Source organism: Tachypleus tridentatus, chromosome 9 (genome assembly GCF_004210375.1).
Source record: "Tachypleus tridentatus isolate NWPU-2018 chromosome 9, ASM421037v1, whole genome shotgun sequence".
NCBI classification, from domain to species: domain Eukaryota; kingdom Metazoa; phylum Arthropoda; class Merostomata; order Xiphosura; family Limulidae; genus Tachypleus; species Tachypleus tridentatus.
Window position 1 is genome coordinate 71168778 of NC_134833.1, and position 23857 is coordinate 71192634.

Genomic DNA, 23857 nt, shown 5'->3' on the forward strand with positions numbered 1-23857 from the left:
GGATCATAGACTGCTGGAATAAAGTTTGTTGTCATATCTCTACGATTCTTAACCATCATCACTCTTCTTTATGAAAGAACATTGACATTCTATATATATATATATGTTGTTACCACTACAGAGCTAGGTAATGTTTCAGGTCAGCCTCAGAGCGACAGTCTTCCAACCCACTAATTAACAATGTTCTTATCGTCAATCTTTACTTCATGAACATGTGAAAACTGTGCCTTCTATTGGATATGACGAGTGAGAACTTGTTGTGTTTTGCGCATTAAGTGCAAATATTTTTCATGCTTGCTGCAAGTTCATGGTGCCCATTGCTATTAGGTTCTCATCTTATGTTCACCACATCATTAAATCATTCGTTTTTTTATCTGCTTGTTTCGATTTATCTTCTTATTTTTACGTTTCTCATATAAAGTTCAATGTCGCTCTTGTACTATTTAATTTTAACATATTAACTGGCATTGCTATTCCACTGCTAGTTTGGTTGACCTTTTACGATAAAGCATCTGTTAGTGGATGATATTCTTGCAATTATACAGAATAGTCCACTCTCTGTTGTTAGATTTACTTGTATAGTTGGAAGAACAGCTATTGTGATATTCTAAGCTGATCTCTTTCTGTATTGTAGAATCAATGTCATAACATTCTTTTATCAAAGAGTTACATATCTGTTCTTATCTTTTCAGCATTGATGAGACTTGTATTATCTACAGGTTTGGTTTTTTGGTTTTTGGAATTTCGCGCAAAGCTACTCGAGGGCTATCTGTGCTAGCCGTCCCTAATTTAGCAGTGTAAGACTAGAGGCAGCTAGTCATCACCACCCACCGCCAACTCTTGGGCTACTCTTTTACCAAGGAATAGTGGGATTGACCGTCACATTATAATGCCCCCACGGCTGAAAGGGCGAGCATGTTTGGCGCGACGGGGATGCGAACCTACGACCCTCAGATTGCGAGTCGCGCACCTTAACACATTTGGCTATATTATCTACAGAATAAATTTTGTAAGTTTTCTCGAGGGTATTTGTTTGGCATATCATGCAACGTGTTAAACTATCGACGACTATTCCATGCTTTAATAGTGGCTGTAGCTTCACTGGAGTTTCAGCGGAATCGATTTGAAATATCCGAATTACAAAGTCTTTGATCAATGACAACATTTGAACATTTTGTTTTAACAACTACCATTTATTTCATCTATTATATCCAAACCTCTTAGAACGTCCTAACTGCATACATAAAATCGTTGTACACAAACACTCATTGGCTGCATGCTCTTTATTAAAAAATATGTATGCTATTATACAGGGTGCTTCAGGCAGAGATCTCAAGAGTGGGACAACGAGACACTTGTATGCAAACCATCGGGAACTATATAACCATGCCCTACTTGAGGAAATTATGATATTAGTGAATAAATGTAATACTTTGAATGCTCAAGATCAAAAGCAGTTTTATTTAATCCTAAGGCCTCGAAACCCCTGTTCCTTTCAGTTGTGTCTGATGTTGGTCCAAGGTCGAAACGTAACATCTATTAAAACAGTATTTTTGAGATGAAAGAAGATATTTGTATGGTATAACTTATTTTTTTCATAAAGTAGTAATAATAATACAGTTGCTGTAAACATCCTCAGAGAATCAATTCACAATGAATATCGTACTACCGTATTATTTATGTTAGTAGTGAGTTCGTAGGCTTAGCACTGGTAGAAGCACAATATCTAAACATCAAACGTTTACAGCTTTATGTTGAATTGAAAAGAGGTTTCGGCTTATCCTATCAGTCAAAATTCCCGTAGAGTGAATGTACTCATGACTGCGCAGGTGTATTTTCCTCAGGCTATTTACAAGGAAACTCTTTTGTTGATGTTGTTATAATAATTTCTTACGCAACACCGAAACAAAATCCCGGATTTTTCATGCTCGATGCATGCAATCAAACCACACATGTTCTCGTTTGTGACGTTAATTAATATATAAACAGGCACCTAAGTAAGAGAATGAATAAGCAAATAATCTGAAATGTTGACTTTGTATATAGTTCAGTGTCTGTACTATAGAAAGCGATCACCAATAAATGCACCAGAAGTCGCTAAACAAAATACATATTTATTTTCTAATGAGATGTATGCAGGTATTGTTGGCTATTTTGACCTGTTTAGTCACAAATGTAGGTTACGAAAGGTCATTTATAGGTAAATTACACAACTTTAGATATATAGTAGTTACCACGTTATATACCAGAGTAGTTAGAATTTCGGTTGTTAGAGCACATTGTCATGCAGTGTCACATATTTCAATATATAAGACGTTAGATACAACATTATATACTTGACACAATATTAGATATCACAGTGAAACACAACGTTGCATACCAGAGCAGATACAACTTTAGATGCCAAATTTGATATTACTTTGCATTCTAAAGTAATTACAATGTTACATTCAAAAGTAGATCCAACATTTCATATTAAATCTTATACAACTTTTAGATTCTAAAACAGGTACAAAATTAGATAATGAAGTAGATACAAGACATGTGATATTTGTATTTCAATGCATTCAAATACAGCTTTGGAAATATTCGAATACAATGGCACGGCATTCGTTTTCGCTGTGTTAGTGACTACTTAATACTGTAAGAGTATTACAAAAGTGTTAACTTTTGTACTCATCCAACTTCTAGACTGCTATTATTAAAATTGAAATAATGTCAGGATGCTTGCCTCGTAATCTGAGGATCGCAGGTTCCAATCCCCGTCACACCAAACATGCTCGCACTTTCAGCCGTGTGGGCGTTATTATGTCACGATCAATTTGTTGTTTATAGAATAGCCCAGAAGGAGGCGATGGGTGGTTATGACGAGCCGTTTTACATTGCTAAATTAGGAACAGCTAGTGCAGATAGCTCTCGTATAGCTTTGCGCGAAATTAAAAACAAACAAAAATTTGAAGTACGTAAATGCGGATTGGTATTTTGCGACTACCTTAAAAGTTATTGTATTACATAGTTATTAAGAATATCAAGTTGTCTAGAGAATTTGAGTGCTACATGAAAACTTCGTACTTCCTAATGTAAGATATGGTCACATCAAGGCAAAGTGAAAATACTGTGAGCGGAGTATTTCTACTTAAACAATAAAAACAGCTTTTAATCTGTTGACTCATCTGAAGGTAAGCCTTTTTATTATTTTTATTAACATGAATTATATTCTATGTAAATTATACAATATAATCTAAGTTTGTTTGTTTGTTTTTGAATTTCGCACAAAGCTACTCGAGGGCTATCTGTACTAGACGTCCCTAATATAGCAGTGTAAGACTGGAGGGAAGGCAGCTAGTCATCACCACTCACCGCCAACTCTTGGGCTACTCTTTTTACCAACGAATATTGGGATTGATCGTCACATTATAACGCCCCCACGGCTGAAAGGGCGATCATGTTTGGCGCAACGGGCGACCCTCGGATTACGAGTCGCACGCCTTAACGCGCTTGGTCATGCCGGGCCCAATATAATCTAAGTAAACTAAGTTTCTCATGCGTATTAAACTATATTTCTTATTGTTTTCATTTATTAAGTAATATATGTTTTAATTATAAACTATATTGTGTATTAGATGACTTAAATATTTATTATGATATATTTTAGTATTATAAATCATATTGTAAAAGTGAAAAAAAATTCTTATGTTTTTAATTATATTCATAGTTTTTATTTATCGTTATATGTGTCGTTGTTTCTTTCTAACGGCCTGGCATGGCCAAGCGCGTAAGGCGTGTGACTCGTAATCCGAGGTGCGCGGGTTCGCGCCCACGTCGCGCCAAACATATTCGCCCTCCCAGCCGTGGGGGCGTTATAGTGTGACGGTCAATCCCAATATTCGTTGGTAAAAAGAGTAGCCCAAGAGTTGGCGGTGGGTGGTGATGACTAGCTGCCTTCTCTCTAGTCTTACACTGCTAAATTAGGGACGGCTAGCACAGATAGCCCTCGAGTAGCTTTGTGCGAAATTCCAAAACAAACAAACAATTCTTTCTATTGTAAACTATATTTTATATTATATAATTGAGATACTCTTTCGCTTTTATATTTCTGATGCAGTCATGAGACAGAGCAACAGAAGTCTACCCCTGGCTCTGGTATTTCTGGTCAAGTGCAGCAGCCTACAGTGGCAGTGTTCTGTACAGAATCAACTAAATACAAGTTTACACACCCTCGTCAGAATCACATCACTAACAAACTCGACAATTTTATTACCGGTACACTGCAACCCTTCTCAGTGACAGAGTTTTGATACATTTTGAGGTTTTCAGGATCTAATGAAAGCCACGGATTCTTGGTATATTCCTCCCAATCGCAAACATCTATCTACAATGTTGACCGAAAGCAGGTTTTATGAAGTCCAACAAAATGTCACCTCTTTACTAAAACTTGTTCCCAACATCAATGTCATCGTGGATATTTGGAGTAGCAGACAAATGCTCTTGGAGTCACTGGTCATTTTATACTTGACTGGAAAATGTAAACAGTTGTGCTGACATGTCGGGCTTTTAAACAGGCGTCAAACATCTGATAGCATTTCAGTTCAGTACGAGGAAATAATAAATCTATTTAACATCAACAACAAGGTGTCGTGTGTTAATCCAGTTACGCATCTAACATGATCAAGGCTTTCTGCTCACCTAGACGTGAACTATAAAACTCCATTTAGTGTGAGAGGTGGTGATAACTCATCTACAGATAATGACTCTCAAGATGAAATAATGGATGAATCTAAACTAACAGACAATTTGTCCGAATTTCTTATTGAAAATAACTGAACCCTCGCTTTTTCCACATGCTACAGCTTGTTGTCAGGGGTGGTATGAAAGAAGTTGGACCACCGCTGAAAATAATTTCCAAGGCATCAGCCATCATGACCTACATACGAAAATCAACACAAGCAACTGATCTACTGAAGGGAGAGGTCAGAGTTCAGTCGGTAACATCAACTCTATGGAATCCAGAAATTAAGATGACTAAGTCTTTATTGAAGATTATCCATGACAACATGCATAATCTAGATACTGGTACATTGAAACTTACTCTTCATAATCGAACTGTTCTTGCACATTTGATGAAAATACTGACACCTTTTGAAGGGACAACAGATTTCATCTTGGGTCAGAACATAGTTATATCCAATTATGTAGTGCCATGTGTTTATGGGTTAATGACTGAAATTGACAATTCAGATCTAATTTAAATCTTGCCTATGTACTGAAGGGAATTGATCACTCCTGACTGATTCAATATAATAAACTAAATGTTTTCTGCTTGACTACGGTATTGAATCCCAGACTTAAACTGAACTGAAGTTTTACTAGACGTATAGTCTATGAATCCAATCGAATGCTCCTGTAACAACAAATCAAGAAAGTACCATCAATAGATAATCTTACAATCATGGAACAGAAAAGAGAAACTTAAATTCCCCCTCGAAAAGAATTAAACTCTTTCGTCTTTTTTTCTGTCTCCAAGAAAGCAACCACCTAATCTTCAGAGGATACATAGATCAACGCACACCTCAATGGTTTTTACATTCCTGAAAAAAGCATCCCTGTATAGTATTAAAAGATCTATGAAAAACTATCCTACCCTGTCGCTGCTACCTAAACGCAACCTAAGTGTTTCAGCATCTTCTGTCCCAGATGAGCATTTGTTTGTATCGGAAGTAAAACTCTCAGACCTTATGGCTGGTGTCTTACTGACAAGACATTTCAGAGAATAATGTTCATAAAAAATAATGGACAGTTATAATATCTATAAGTCTCCTTTAAATATATACTTTTGCTCCCAAACTTTATTATTGCACTTTTAAAAATAAAAGTTTTGAAATGTTATTTGTTCAGATTTTGTTTGTTTCAGTTTCTAAAATGTGTGTTTCATAAAATAAAAGTATTGAAATATTGTTGTCAGTTGTTTTACTATTATTGCATATTACCTGACAAAATATTTACGAATACATTCTTGTGTATTCGTATTCGAATACTTATCATTTTTCCCATATTCGTATTAATAGAAATATGAAATATTCGTATTTGTATTTGATTACTGAGCTACAGAGCTAGACTCTGGTGGATACGATGTTAGATCCTTAAGTAAATAAACATTAGATCCTGTAATGAATTTATCGTTATACGTTTAGTGTAATATCTAAGCTGGTTTCAGAACAGTTTTCTTTTTTGCATGTGATGTATATTCTCCACTGTGTATTGCGAAATTCCCGCATGCTCTCGAGATTATTCAGAGTAGAAGTCAACAATATTTGTTTTACGAAAACGTTAGCATGTTTTCAAACATTGTTGAAATGTATAGAAACTCGCGTGATTTGTATGAAAGCGGCTAGCCGAGAGACGGGAGATTATTATTATTGGTCAGCTACAGTCAGTGTGCTATAAGCCTGTGATCAACGCCTATACATCAGGAAAACTACAGTATTTGACCAGAAACGTTTCTGGATCCCGAAAATTACAAATCGGTCAATTTTAGTTAATTACTTCAGATGTTATTAATTTATACAAGGACTTTAAATATCTTCATCGGTAAAAAGCAAAAGTCAACGGTGTTAAGTTAGCCAAGAAAAGACATCCTTAGCTTAGGCGAGGTGTAACAAAATCAGTGTAGAACTAATTTGCTCTTCATGGGCCTGGATCGTCGATAAAATATTCAGTTCTGGACCAGATATAAGATCCAATACTGTCTGTAAGTGTGTATGTTGCCAGTATTTATAATAAATATTAATGATAACCCTTATTATAAATTGTATTATTTTTTGTTTCTATATTAAAATATATCTGTGCTAAAAAAGGAAATTTTGTGTATCAATATTCTTGGCAAATAATACAGCTTTAGTACATATTAACACTAAAGTAACTATTAAGTTCAAACCCCCAGTGGCACAGTAATGTGTCTGCGGACTCACCGTTAGAAATTGGTTTTCAATACCCGTGGTGAGCAGAGCACAAATAGCATATTTGTGGCTTTATACTGAATTCCAAACGAGCTAAGTTCAAATTCAAATTTCCAGTTATTTGAAACATTAATACGTAACATAATAAATCAGAGACTCGTCCGTAATAAATTATAATACGTAACAATCCTAAAGTAAAAATAGCGTTAGATACAAAAGTAAGTGCAACGTTAGACAAAAATTTTAAAAGGACATTTCAATTTAGAATAAAGTAAAAATAACGTAAATGTGTGTTTTCGTATAGTAAACCACATCGGGATATCTGCTGAGCCAACCAAGGGGAATCGAAACTCTGATTTTAGCGTTGTAAATCCGCAGACTTACCGCTGTACTAGCTGGGGGCAAAACAACGTATAACAGAGTAACGGCAAGATTGAATTCAGTTGAAAACGCTTAACTTTATTAGATACTACTTAGGAAGAGTTGACAAAACAAGTTGTTGTAATAGATTCGATGTACGATTAACGTTAAAAACGGCGTTTGATATAACGTAAAATCCGATGTCAGATACAATGTGAGGCACATCCTTCCAAAAGTTGGTTCTCACTTGAAGCCTTGCAGTTATTTTTGTAGCTCTTCGTGTAGTCTCCTCATGTTCACGTTCAGGCATGACCACGTAGTAAGATCGTTCGTCTCGCAATATGAGGATCTCAGGTTCGAATTGTTGTCACACCAAACATGATCGCCCTTTCAGCTGTGGGAGCATTATAACGTTACGGTTAACTCTACTATTTGTTGGTAAAAGAGTAGTCCAAAAGTTGACGATGGGTCGTGATGACTAGCTGCCTTCCCTCTGTTCTTACTCTGCTAAATTAGGGATCTCTAGTGCAGATAACCCTTGTATAGCTTCGCGCGAAATTCAAAACAGACAAACGTTATTTTTAACCGTTCTTGTAATTATCGATATCTATTATATATAATTACTATCAAATAATCATGAAGTGCCTTCAAACCGCAGCAACTAAAGCAATACGAAAACAATAAATAAAACCATAAATAATGCATAGAAACAGGTACAAACAACTAATAAAACTAGTCAGGCTTAGACGTCAATTAAGACAACATGAAAACAAGAGATAGAGAATTAAAAACACAAACAAATAAAATAAGAAACAAAATCAGAACAGAAGTAAAATTATTAAAACAAGAAAAATGGGACAATTTCTACTCCCAACTAAATGAAAGACTCACAAATTGAGACACAGCAACAAGAAAATACCCACCACTAGAACACAATAATACCATGAAACATACAAATAAAGAAAAAGCCGAAACATTTAAACAACAACTTCAAAACACACAACGAACCAAACATAAACACATACTTTTATAACAACTTTATAACGAATAACAGTGAATTACTTGAATCACTCTTCCCAGTCAATTTAAATAACTGTCAAATCAACAACACGTACATCCGTAGACATACCGCTGTACTAGCGGGGGACGTTTATCAACAACACAAAGGAATACACAAACACAATGTTAACAAACACAATTTTCGTACAAGAACTCATAGAAGCAATAACTAATACAAAAAATAAATCTCCAGGAGAAGATATACAAGCTATCCTTCTTTAAAAATACACACTGAAATTATTTGAACATCTTACAGCAATTTTTAATTTATCATTATACTCTGGTTATATTCCGGTTTCTTGGAAGTATGCAAATGTATTAATGTTCCATAAAGAAGGAAACTCAGCCAATAATCCAAATAGTTACCGACCAATCAGCTGACCAGCTGTGTGGGCAAAATTCGTGAAGGAATAATCAGTAACAGACTCTACATTCCTGGAGATAACATCAAAATTACTAGAAGGACAAAATAGATTCAGAAAATTCAGACAAACTACAGACCATTTAGTTACATTAACAGAAGCAGTTGTTGATAGTCTTAATAAACGAGAATGCACTGTCGCTTGCTTTCTCGATATTGAGAAGGCTTTCGACACTGTATGACATAACGGTCTCCGGTTCCGAATCTAAGAAATGGGACTATTCTTATTCGCTGACTATCAAACTTTCTGGAAAACAGAATATGTAAAGGCAATGTTGAAGAGACCTTCTCAGAGTATTTTACTCCAGAAGCAGGCGTCCCTCAAGGAGTGGTGGTTAGCCCTATCCTATTCATCATGTACGTAAATAATAATATTCTAAAAGATCCAAATAATGGATACTCCTCACAGTTCGCTGACAATGTGGCAGTCCGGAAAAGTGCACCAACACCAGCAATAGCAGACACAAACATACAATCACAATTAAATAGAATAATGAACATTGTCAAAAATATAGAATAAAAATAAACTTGTAGTATTCACAAAGTTAACTAAACACATCAGATCTATATGAATGGCCCATTCCTTCAGACTGGTACATCTGCAAAATTTTTAGTACTAAGATTTGACTCAAAGCTAACATGGGTAAACCACACAAATAATACTAAAACAAAAAATTGGCGAAGAACAAACTACAACTAGGAGCCTAACTGGTAAAAAATAGTGGAGCAACGGCAGATAACATCATAGAAATATATAAAACATTCATTAGACCCGTAACTGACGATGCGCTGTATGGATAAATGTAAGCAAAAAACTAGTACAAGCAAAACTACAAACAACACAAAACACACTACTTACAACAGCTTATAAAGTACCTAGAACAACATCATCAGAATTCATGCTCAAATACGCACATGTAGAAACAAGCTCCCCGCTAGTAAGTCTACGGATTTACAACGCTAAAATCAGGGGTTCGAATTCCCTGGGTGGGCTCAACAGATAGCCCAAGGTAGCTTTGCTATAAGAAAAACACAAACACACACACACATATAAACAATAGCAGATAGATCCCTACATAGTACAATAAATTATTTTTAAAAAAATTAGAGAAAAAATGAACTAGTACGCGAACTAAACAGGTACTGCAAACCTGATGAGGATAGTCATAAACACCTTTCTCCAGTGAATATATATTTTCAAAACAAAAGAAAAAGAGGCCACCTATAAACTAGATTTCATATAAGTTTAGGGATTAACTAACAAACATTAAAAGGGTTTTATATAAATGTCTTATAGTTAATACCTATTTAATGAAAATGCAAATACTTATGGAACTATAAAGAGAAAAGATTTATTTACACTAAGTGAATATGTAGATTGTGCATGAACACTGCCATAAGAGGGGCCTGAGTAAATCAGGGTTACTCCAGCCATCATGTACAATGACAAATATTGAAACAAATATAAAGGAAGGAAGATCCTCCTGGGTATATCAACATAAATACCCAAATACCTATGAGAGAGAAAGAGCAAATTCTTCTTGTCTTTAAATCAGAGGCCCTTTAATTGTTTCAGTATAAACAATTACTATCATTCAGACCAATAAGGATGTTTTTGTTATATTGTCTCTTCCAGATAAGTACAGCTTTTATATTCACTATGTAATGAATATTATCATCTCTGTACAACTTCTATGTTTACTATGTGATGAATAATATCGTCTCTATACAGACTTAATACATACAATGTGATGAACATTATCGTCTCTGTTCAACTTTTATATTTACTCTGTGATGAAGATTATCGTCTCTGTACAGCTTCTATGTTTACTATGTGATGAATATGATCGACTGTGTACAACTTCTATCTTTACTATGTGATGAATATTATCGTTTCTGTACAACTTCTATGTTTACTAGGTGATGAATATTATCGTTTCTGTGCAGCTTCTATGTATACTAGGTGGTGAGTATTATCGTCTTTGTACAACTTCTATGTTTAGTAGGTGATGAATATTATCGTCTCTGTAAAACTTCTATGTTTAATAAATGATGAATATTATCGTCTCTGTGCAGCTTCTATTGTTACTAGCTGATGAATATTATCGTCTCTGTACAGCTTCTATGTTTACTATGAAATGAATATTATTGTCTCTGTACAACCTCTATGTTTGAAAGGTGATGAATATTATCGTCTCTGTACATCCTTAAAACTCACTATGTGGTGAATATTATCTCTCTGTATAACTCCTATGTTTATTAGGTGTTAAATATTATCGTCTGTGTACAGCTTTTATGTTTACTAGGTGATGAATATTATCTTCTCTGTACAACATCTATGTTTATTAGGTGATGAATATTATCGTCTGTGTAGACCTTCTATGATTACAAGGTGATGAATATTATCGTCTCTGTAAAACTTCTATATTTAAAAGGTGATGAATATTATCGTCTCTGTACAACTTCTATATTTACAAGGTGATGAATATTATCGTCTCTGCACAGCTTTTATGTTTACAATGTGATGAATATTATCGTCTCTGTATAACTCCTATGTTTATTAGGTGATGAATATTATCTTCCCTGTACAATTTCTATGTTTACTATGTGATGAATATTTTTGTCTCTGTACAACTTTTATGTTTACTATATGATGAATATTATCGTCTTTGTACAACTTCTATATTTACCAGGTGATGAATATTTACGTCTCTGTACAACCTTAATACTTACGATGTGATGAATATTATCTTCCCTGTACAGCTTTTATGTTTATTATGTGATAAATATTATTGTCTCTGGACAAATTCTATGTTTAATAGATGATGAATATTATCGTCTCTGTGCACCTTCTATTGTTACTAGCTGATGAATATTATCGTCACTGTACAGCTCTTATGTTTACAAGGTGATGAATATTATCGTCTCTGTATAACTCCTATGTTTATTAGGTGATAAATATTATCGTCTCTGTACAGCTTCTATGTTTACTAGGAGATGAATATTATCGTCTGTGTACACTTTCTATGATAACTAGGTGATGAATATTATGGTCTCTGTGTAGCTTCTATGTTTACAAGGTGATGGATATTATCGTCTCCGTGCAGCTTTTATGTTTACTGTGTGAAGAATATTATCGTCTTTGTAGAACTTCTCTGTTTACTTGGTGATAAATATTGTCGTCTCTGTACAGCTTTTATGTTTACTATGTGATAAATATTATTGTATCTGTACAACCTCTATGTTTGCTAGGTGATGAATATTATCGTCTCTGTACAACTTCTATATTTACAAGGTGATGAATATTATCGTCTCTATACATATATGTTAACTAGGTGATGAATATTACCGTTTGTGTACAGCTTCTATGTTTACTATGTGATGAATATTATCGTCTCTTCTTACAACTTCTATATACTAGGTGATGAATATTATCTTCCCTGTACAGTTTCTATGTTTACTATGTGATGAATATTTTTGTCTCTGTACAACTTTTATGTTTACTATATGATGAATATTATCGTCTTTGTACAACTTCTATATTTACCAGGTGATGAATATTTACGTCTCTGTACAACCTTAATACTTACAATGTGATAAATATTATCGTCCTTGTACAACTTCTATGTTTACTAGGTGATGGATATTATCGTCTGTGTACAACTTCTATGTTTACTAGGTGATGAATATTATCGTCTCTGTGCAGCTTCTATTTTTAGCAGCAGATGAATATTATCGTCTCTGTTCAACTTTTTTATTTACTAGGTGATGAATATCATCCTCTGTACAGTTTCTATGTTTACTAGGTGATGAATATTATCGTCACTGTGTAGCTTCTATGTTTACAAAGTGATGGATATTATCGTCTCCGTACAGCTTTTATGTTTACTGTGTGAAGAATATTATCGTCTTTGTACAACTTCTATATTTACAAGGTGATGAATATTATCGTCTCTGTACAACTTCTATATTTACAAGGTGATGAATATTATCGTTTGTGTACAGCTTCTATGTTTACTATGTGATGAATATTATCGTCTCTTCTTACAACTTCTATATTTACTAGGTGATGAATATTATCTTCTCTGTATAGTTTCTATGTTTACTATGTGATGAATATTTTTGTCTCTGTACAACTTTTATGTTTACTATATGATGAATATTATCGTCTTTGTACAACTTCTACATTTACCAGGTGATGAATATTTACGTCTCTGTACAACCTTAATACTTATTATGTGATGAATATTATAATCCTGGTACAATTTCTATGTTTACTCGGTGATGGATATTATCGTCTGTGTACAACTTCTATGTTTACTAGGTGATGAATATTATCTTCTCTGTACAGTTTCTATGTTAACTAGGTGATTAATATTGTCGTCTCTGTACAGCTTTTATGTTTATTATGTGATAAATATTATTGTCTCTGAACAACTTCTATGTTTAATAGATGATGAATATTATCGTCTCTGTGCAGCTTCTATTGTTACTAGCTGGTGAATATTATCGTCTCTGTACAGCTTGTATGTTTACTATGTGATGAATATTATTGTCTCTGTATAACCTCTATGTTTGCTAGGTGATGAATATTATCCTCTCTGTACATCCTTAAGACTCACTATGCGGTGAATATTATCTCTCTGTATAACTCCTATGTTCATTAGGTGTTAAATATTATCGTCTGTGTACAGTTTTTGTGTTTACTAGGTGATGAATATTATCGTCTCTGTACAACTTCTATATTTACTAGGTGATGAATATTATTTACAGTTCCTATGTTTACTATGTGATGAATATTATCGTCTCTGTACAAAATCTGTGTTTAGTAGGTGATCAATATTATCGTCTGTGTAGACCTTCTATGATTACAAGGTGATGAATATTATCGTCTCTGTGCAGCTTCTATGTTTACAAGGTGATGAATATTATCGATTCTGTATAACTCCTATGTTTATTAGGTGATAAATATTATAGTCTCTGTACAGCGTCTATGTTTACTAGGTGATGAATATTATCGTCTGTGTACACCTTCTATGATAACTAGGTAATGAATATTATCGTCTCTGTGGCTTCTATGTTTACAAGGTGATGGATATTATCGTCTTCGTGCAGCTTTTATGTTTACTGTGTGAAAAATATTATCGTCTTTGTAGAACTTCTCTGTTTACTTGGAGATAAAGATTGTCGTCTCTGTACAGCTTTTATGTTTACTATGTGATAAATATTATTGTATCTGTACAACTTTTATGTTTAATAGATGATGAATATTATCGTCTCTGTGCAGCTTCTATTGTTACTAGCTGATGAATATTATCGTCTCTGTACAGCTTCTATGTTTACTATGTGATGAATATTATTGTCTCTGTACAACCACTATGTTTGCTAGGGAAGAATATTATCGTCTGGGTAAACCTTTTATGATTATTAGGTGGTAAATATTATTGTTTCTGTACAGTTTCTATGTTTCCTATCTGATGAATAATATCGTCTCTGTACAACCTTAATACTTACAATGTGATAAATATTATCGTCCTTGTACAACTTCTGTGTTTACTAGGTGATGGACATTATCGTCTGTGTACAACTTCTATGTTTACTAGGTGATGAATATTATCGTCTCTGTGCAGCTTCTATTTTTAGCAGCAGATGAATATTATCGTCTCTTTAGAGCTTCTATGTTTACTATGTGATGAATATTATCGTCTTTGTACAACCTTAATACTCACTATGTGATGAATATTATTGTCTCTGTATAACTCCTATGTTTATTAGGTGATAAATATTATCGTCTGTGTACAACTTCTATGATTACTAGGTGATGAATATTATGTCTTTGTGCAGATTTAATGTTTACAAGGTGAGGAATATTATCTTCCCTGCATTGCTTCTATGTTTACTATGTGATGAATATTATCGTCTCTTTACAGCTTTTGTGTTTACTAGGTAAGGGATATTATTGTGTCTGTACAACTTCTGTGTTTAGTAGGTGATGAATATTATCGTCCTTGTGCAGCTTTTATTTTTACTAGCTTTTGAATATTATCGTCTCTGTACAACTTCTATATTTATTAGGTGATGAATAATTTCGTCTCTGTACAGCCTTAATATTTACTATTTGATCAATATTATGTTTCTTGTACAATTTCTATGTTTACTAGGTGATGAATATTATTGTCTCTGCACAACCTCTATGTTTTCTAGGTAATGAATATTATCGTCTCTGTACATCCTTAGGACTCACTATGTGGTGAATATTATCTCTCTGTATAACTCCTATGTTTATTAGGTGTTAAATATTATCGTCTGTGTACAGTTTCTATGTTTACTATGTGATGAATATTATGGTCTCTGTACAACATCAATGTTTAGTAGGTGATGAAGATTATTGTCTGTGTAGACTTTCTATGATTACAAGGTGATGAATATTATCGTCTCTGTATAACTCCTATGTTTATTAGGTGATAAATATTATCGTCTATGTACAATTTCTATATTTACTAGATGAGGAATATTATTTTCTCTGAACAGCTTTTATGTTTACTATGTGATGAATATTATCGTCTCTGTACACCGTCTATGTTTACTAGGTGATGAATATTATCGTCTCTGTACCACTTCTATATTTACAAGGTGATGAATATTATCGTCTGTGTACAACTTCTATATTTACTAAGTTATGAATATTATCGTCTGTATACGACTTCTATGTTTACTAGGTGATGAATATTATCGTCTGTGTACACCTTTTATGATAACTAGGAGATGAATGTTATCGTCTCTGTGTAGCTTCTATGTTTACAAGGTGATGGATATTATCGTTTCCGTGCAGCTTTAATGTTTACTGTGTGAAGAATATTATCGTCTTTGTACATCATCTCTGTTTACCAGGTGATAAATATTATCGTCTCTGTACAACTTCTATGATTATTAGGTGAGGAATATTATGTCTTTGTACAACTTCTATGTTTATTAGGTGATGAGTATTATCGTCTTTGTGCAGCTTTTATTTTTACTAGCTTATGAATATTATCGTCTCTGTACAGCTTCTATGTTTACTATGTAATGAATATTATTCTCTCTGTACAACCTCTATTTTTGCTAGGTGATAAATATTATCGTCTCTGTACATCCTTAAGACTCACTATGTGGTGAATATTTTGTCTCTGTATAACTCCTATATTTATTAGGTGTTAAATATTATCGTCTGTGTACACCTTTTATGTTTACTAGGTGATGAATATTATCGTCTTTGTACAACTTCTATATTTACAAGTTGATGAATATTATCGTCTCTGTACAACTTCTATATTTACAAGGTGATGAATATTATCGTCTCTATACATATATGTTTACTAGGTGATGAATATTACCGTTTGTGTACAGCTTCTATGTTTATTATGTGATGAATATTATCGTCTCTTCTTACAACTTCTATATTTACTAGGTGATGAATATTATCTTCTCTGTATAGTTTCTATGTTTACTATGTGATGAATATTATCGTCTCTGTACAATTTCTTTGTTTACTATGTGATGAATATTATCGTCTCTATACGACTTCTATGTTTACTAGGTGATGGATATTATCGTCTGTGTAAACTTCTATGTTTACTAGGTGATGAATATTATTGTCTCTGTACAGCTTTTATTTTTACTATGTGAAAAATAGAATCGTCTTTGTAGAACTTCTATATTTAGTAGATGATGAATATTATCTTCTCTGCACAGCTTTTATGTTTACTATGTGATGAATATTTTTGTCTCTGTACAACTTCTACATTTACCAGGAGATGAATATTTACGTCTCTGTACAACCTTAATACTTACTATGTGACGAATATTATAATCCTTGTACAATTTCTATGTTTACTCGGTGATGGATATTATCGTCTGTGTACAACTTCTATGTTTACTAGGTGATGAATATTATCTTCTCTGTACAGTTTCTATGTTAACTAGGTGATTAATATTGTCGTCTCTGTACAGCTTTTATGTTTATTATGTGATAAATATTATCGTCTCTGTACAACTTCTATGTTTACAAGGTGATAAATGTCATCATCTCTGTACAGCTTCTATGTTTACTAGGTGATGAATACTATCGTCTCTGTACAACATCTATGTTTACTAGGTGATGAATATTATCTTCCCTGTACTGTTCCTATGTTTACTGTGTGATGAATATTATCGTATTTGTACAGCTTATATGTTTACTAGGTGATGAATATTATCGTCTCTGTACAACTTCTATATTTACAAGGTGATGAATATTATCGTCTCTATACATATATGTTAACTAGGTGATGAATATTACCGTTTGTGTACAGCTTCTATGTTTACTATGTGATGAATATTATCGTCTCTTCTTACAACTTCTATATACTAGGTGATGAATATTATCTTCCCTGTACAGTTTCTATGTTTATTATGTGATGAATATTTTTGTCTCTGTACAACTTTTATGTTTACTATATGATGAATATTATCGTCTTTGTACAACTTCTATATTTACCAGGTGATGAATATTTACGTCTCTGTACAACCTTAATACTTACAATGTGATAAATATTATCGTCCTTGTACAACTTCTATGTTTACTAGGTGATGGATATTATCGTCTGTGTACAACTTCTATGTTTACTAGGTGATGAATATTATCGTCTCTGTGCAGCTTCTATTTTTAGCAGCAGATGAATATTATCGTCTCTGTTCAACTTTTTTATTTACTAGGTGATGAATATCATCCTCTGTACAGTTTCTATGTTTACTAGGTGATGAATATTATCGTCTCTGTAGCTTCTATGTTTACAAAGTGATGGATATTATCGTCTCCGTACAGCTTTTATGTTTACTGTGTGAAGAATATTATCGTCTTTGTACAACTTCTATATTTACAAGGTGATGAATATTATCTCTCTGTATAACTCCTATGTTCATTAGGTGTTAAATATTATCGTCTGTGTACAGTTTTTGTGTTTACTAGGTGATGAATATTATCGTCTCTGTACAACTTCTATATTTACTAGGTGATGAATATTATTTACAGTTCCTATGTTTACTATGTGATGAATATTATCGTCTCTGTACAAAATCTGTGTTTAGTAGGTGATCAATATTATCGTCTGTGTAGACCTTCTATGATTACAAGGTGATGAATATTATCGTCTCTGTGCAGCTTCTATGTTTACAAGGTGATGAATATTATCGATTCTGTATAACTCCTATGTTTATTAGGTGATAAATATTATAGTCTCTGTACAGCGTCTATGTTTACTAGGTGATGAATATTATCGTCTGTGTACACCTTCTATGATAACTAGGTAATGAATATTATCGTCTCTGTGGCTTCTATGTTTACAAGGTGATGGATATTATCGTCTTCGTGCAGCTTTTATGTTTACTGTGTGAAAAATATTATCGTCTTTGTAGAACTTCTCTGTTTACTTGGAGATAAAGATTGTCGTCTCTGTACAGCTTTTATGTTTACTATGTGATAAATATTATTGTATCTGTACAACTTTTATGTTTAATAGATGATGAATATTATCGTCTCTGTGCAGCTTCTATTGTTACTAGCTGATGAATATTATCGTCTCTGTACAGCTTCTATGTTTACTATGTGATGAATATTATTGTCTCTGTACAACCACTATGTTTGCTAGGGAAGAATATTATCGTCTGGGTAAACCTTTTATGATTATTAGGTGGTAAATATTATTGTCTCTGTACAGTTTCTATGTTTCCTATCTGATGAATAATATCGTCTCTGTACAACCTTAATACTTACAATGTGATAAATATTATCGTCCTTGTACAACTTCTGTGTTTACTAGGTGATGGACATTATCGTCTGTTTACAACTTCTATGTTTACTAGGTGATGAATATTATCGTCTCTGTGCAGCTTCTATTTTTAGCAGCAGATGAATATTATCGTCTCTTTAGAGCTTCTATGTTTACTATGTGATGAATATTATCGTCTTTGTACAACCTTAATACTTACTATGTGATGAATATTATTGTCTCTGTATAACTCCTATGTTTATTAGGTGATAAATATTATCGTCTGTGTACAACTTCTATGATTACTAGGTGATGAATATTATGTCTTTGTGCAGATTTAATGTTTACAAGGTGAGGAATATTATCTTCCCTGCATTGCTTCTATGTTTACTATGTGATGAATATTATCGTCTCTTTACAGCTTTTGTGTTTACTAGGTAATGGATATTATTGTGTCTGTACAACTTCTGTGTTTAGTAGGTGATGAATATTATCGTCCTTGTGCAGCTTTTATTTTTACTAGCTTTTGAATATTATCGTCTCTGTACAACTTCTATATTTATTAGGTGATGAATAATTTCGTCTCTGTACAGCCTTAATATTTACTATTTGATCAATATTATGTTTCTTGTACAATTTCTATGTTTACTAGGTGATGAATATTATTGTCTCTGCACAACCTCTATGTTTTCTAGGTAATGAATATTATCGTCTCTGTACATCCTTAGGACTCACTATGTGGTGAATATTATCTCTGTATAACTCCTATGTTTATTAGGTGTTAAATATTATCGTCTGTGTACAGTTTCTATGTTTACTATGTGATGAATATTATGGTCTCTGTACAACATCTATGTTTAGTAGGTGATGAAGATTATCGTCCGTGTAGACTTTCTATGATTACAAGGTGATGAATATTATCGTCTCTGTATAACTCCTATGTTTATTAGGTGATAAATATTATCGTCTATGTACAATTTCTATATTTACTAGATGAGGAATATTATTTTCTCTGAACAGCTTTTATGTTTACTATGTGATGAATATTATCGTCTCTGTACACCGTCTATGTTTACTAGGTGATGAATATTATCGTCTCTGTACCACTTCTATATTTACAAGGTGATGAATATTATCGTCTGTGTACAACTTCTATATTTACTAAGTTATGAATATTATCGTCTGTATACGACTTCTATGTTTACTAGGTGATGAATATTATCGTCTGTGTACACCTTTTATGATAACTAGGAGATGAATGTTATCGTCTCTGTGTAGCTTCTATGTTTACAAGGTGATGGATATTATCGTTTCCGTGCAGCTTTAATGTTTACTGTGTGAAGAATATTATCGTCTTTGTACATCATCTCTGTTTACCAGGTGATAAATATTATCGTCTCTGTACAACTTCTATGATTATTAGGTGAGGAATATTATGTCTTTGTACAACTTCTATGTTTATTAGGTGATGAGTATTATCGTCTTTGTGCAGCTTTTATTTTTACTAGCTTATGAATATTATCGTCTCTGTACAGCTTCTATGTTTACTATGTGATGAATATTATTCTCTCTGTACAACCTCTATTTTTGCTAGGTGATAAATATTATCGTCTCTGTACATCCTTAAGACTCACTATGTGGTGAATATTTTGTCTCTGTATAACTCCTATATTTATTAGGTGTTAAATATTATCGTCTGTGTACACCTTTTATGTTTACTAGGTGATGAATATTATCGTCTTTGTACAACTTCTATATTTACAAGTTGATGAATATTATCGTCTCTGTACAACTTCTATATTTACAAGGTGATGAATATTATCGTCTCTATACATATATGTTTACTAGGTGATGAATATTACCGTTTGTGTACAGCTTCTATGTTTATTATGTGATGAATATTATCGTCTCTTCTTACAACTTCTATATTTACTAGGTGATGAATATTATCTTCTCTGTATAGTTTCTATGTTTACTATGTGATGAATATTATCGTCTCTGTACAATTTCTTTGTTTACTATGTGATGAATATTATCGTCTCTATACGACTTCTATGTTTACTAGGTGATGGATATTATCGTCTGTGTAAACTTCTATGTTTACTAGGTGATGAATATTATTGTCTCTGTACAGCTTTTATTTTTACTATGTGAAAAATAGAATCGTCTTTGTAGAACTTCTATATTTAGTAGATGATGAATATTATCTTCTCTGCACAGCTTTTATGTTTACTATGTGATGAATATTTTTGTCTCTGTACAACTTCTACATTTACCAGGTGATGAATATTTACGTTTCTGTACAACCTTAATACTTACTATGTGACGAATATTATAATCCTTGTACAATTTCTATGTTTACTCGGTGATGGATATTATCGTCTGTATACAACTTCTATGTTTACTAGGTGATGAATATTATCTTCTCGGTACAGTTTCTATGTTTACTAGGTGATTAATATTGTCGTCTCTGTACAACATCTATGTTTAGTAGGTGATGAATATTATCGTCTCTGTAGACCTTCTATGATTACAAGGTGATGAATATTATCGTCTCTGTGCAGCTTCTATGTTTACAAGGTGATGAATATTATCGTTTCTGTATAACTCCTATGTTTATTAGGTGATAAATATTATCGTCTCTGTACAGCTTCTATGTTTACTAGGTGATGAATATTATCGTCTGTGTACACCTTCTATGATAACTAGGTGAAGAATATTATCGTCTCTGTGGCTTCTATGTTTACAAGGTGATGGATATTATCGTCTCCGTGCAGCTTTTATGTTTACTGTGTGAAGAATATTATCGTCTTTGTAGAACTTCTCTGTTTACTTAGTGATAAAGATTGTCGTCTCTGTACAGCTTTTATGTTTACTATGTGATAAATATTATTGTATCTGTACAACTTCTATCTTTAATAGATGATGAATATTATCGTCTCTGTGCAGCTTCTATGTCTACTATGTGATGAATATTATTGTCTCTGTGCAACCTCTATGTTTGCAAGGTGATGAATAATATCGTCTCTGTACATCCTCAAAAATCACTATGTGGTGAATATTATCTATCTGTATAAATCCTATGTTTATTAGGTGTTAAATATTATCGTCTGTGTACAGCTTTTATGTTTAGTATGTGATGAATATTATCGTCTCTGTACAACTTCTATATTTACTAGGTGATGAATATTATATTCTCTGTACAGTTTCTATGTTTACTATGTGATGAATATTATCGTCTTTGTACAACTTCTATGTTTACTAGGTGATGAATATTATCGTCTCTGTACCACTTCTATATTTACAAAATGATGAATATTATCGTCTTTGTACAACTTCTATATTTACTAGGTGATGAATATTATCTTCTCTGTACACTTTCTATGTTTGCAAGGTGATGAATAATATCGTCTCTGTACATCCCCAAAACTCACTATGTGGTGAATATTATCTATCTGTATAAATCCTATGTTTATTAGGTGTTAAATATTATCGTCTGTGTACAGCTTTTATGTTTAGTATGTGATGAATATTATCGTCTCTGTACAACTTCTATATTTACTAGGTGATGAATATTATATTCTCTGTACAGTTTCTATGTTTACTATGTGATGAATATTATCGTCTTTGTACAACTTCTATGTTTATTAGGTGTTAAATATTATCGTCCTTGTACAACTTCTATGTTTACTAGGTGATGGATATTATCGTCTGTGTACAACTTCTCTGTTTACTAGGTGATGAATATTATCGTTTCTGTACAACTTCTATATTTACTAGGTGATGAATATTATTGTCTGTGTACAACTTCTATGTTTCCTAGGTGATGAATATTATCGTCTCTGTACATCCTTAAGACTCACTATGTGGTGAATATTATCTCTCTGTATAACTCCTATGTTTATTAGGTGTTAAATATTATCGTCTTTCTACAACTTTTATATTTACTAGGTGATAAATATTACCGTCTGTGTACACCTTTTATGATTACTAGGTGATGAATATTATGTCTATGTGCAGCTTCTATGTTTACAAGGTGATGGATATATTTTTCTCTGCACAGCTTCTATGTTTACTAGGTGATGAGTAATATCGTCTCTGTATAGCTTTTATGTTTACTTGGTGATGGATATTTTCGTCTCTGTACAACCTTAGTACTTACTATGTGATGAATATTATCGTCTTTGTACAACTTCTTAGTTTACTAGGTGATGAATATTATCGTCTCTCTACAAATCTAAGTTTATTATGTGATGAATATCATCGTGTCTATACAACTTCTATTTTTACTAATTGATGAATATTATCGTCTCTGTACAACTTCTATGTTTACAAGGTGATAAATATCATCATCTCTGTACAGCTTCTATGTTTACTAGGTGATGAATACTATCGTCTCTGTACAACATCTATGTTTACTAGGTGATGAATATTATCTTCCCTGTACTGTTCCTATGTTTACTGTGTGATGAATATTATCGTATTTGTACAGCTTATATGTTTACTAGGTGATGAATATTATCGTCTCTGTACAACTTCTATATTTACAAGGTGATGAATATTATCGTCTCTATACATATATGTTAACTAGGTGATGAATATTACCGTTTGTGTACAGCTTCTATGTTTACTATGTGATGAATATTATCGTCTCTTCTTACAACTTCTATATACTAGGTGATGAATATTATCTTCCCTGTACAGTTTCTATGTTTACTATGTGATGAATATTTTTGTCTCTGTACAACTTTTATGTTTACTATATGATGAATATTATCGTCTTTGTACAACTTCTATATTTACCAGGTGATGAATATTTACGTCTCTGTACAACCTTAATACTTACAATGTGATAAATATTATCGTCCTTGTACAACTTCTATGTTTACTAGGTGATGGATATTATCGTCTGTGTACAACTTCTATGTTTACTAGGTGATGAATATTATCGTCTCTGTGCAGCTTCTATTTTTAGCAGCAGATGAATATTATCGTCTCTGTTCAACTTTTTTATTTACTAGGTGATGAATATCATCCTCTGTACAGTTTCTATGTTTACTAGGTGATGAATATTATCGTCTCTGTGCAGCTTCTATGTTTACAAGGTGATGGATATTATCGTCTCTGTACAGCTTTTATGTTTACTATGTGAAGAATATTATCGTCTTTGTACAACTTCTATATTTACTAGGTGATAAATATTATCGTCTGTGTACAACTTCTAAATTTACTAGGTGATGAATATTACCGTTTGTGTACAGCTTCTATGTTTACTA